Raw genomic sequence first — 409 nt, forward strand, 5'->3', positions numbered from 1 at the left:
TTCTTCTGCTGCCACGAGCGGTCCAGACACCGACCCAGTCTGGACAGAGAGCCTGGGCACAGGGAGGGAGGTTCGGTGAAAGGGCTGCTGGGAAATGTAGGACATGACGAACTGAAACAGTCAGAGTCGGTTCGACCAGAGGAGGGTTAAATGACTGTTGAGGTGTGAAAATCTGTCTGTGGAGTATCAGGTGTGATTCATTCACATGGATCTGGTTTAATAACCTGGTTTAGATCAACTCTGTAGACACATACTGTAGTAATATAAACATTTGCATGAATATAAATATATCCATCAATAGACTGGACCCGGCGACAGTCAGAGCGGCAGCCATTTTGTTTTCAGCTCATCAGTCCATCTGTCTCGTTCTCGTGGACACGATCTCTCAGGAACACCCTGAACGAACTTC

The sequence above is a fragment of the Seriola lalandi genome, unplaced genomic scaffold (genome assembly GCF_002814215.2).
Source record: "Seriola lalandi dorsalis isolate HSWRI2012SDOR001 ecotype SW California unplaced genomic scaffold, Sedor1 jcf7180002051919, whole genome shotgun sequence".
NCBI lineage: Eukaryota > Metazoa > Chordata > Actinopteri > Carangiformes > Carangidae > Seriola > Seriola lalandi.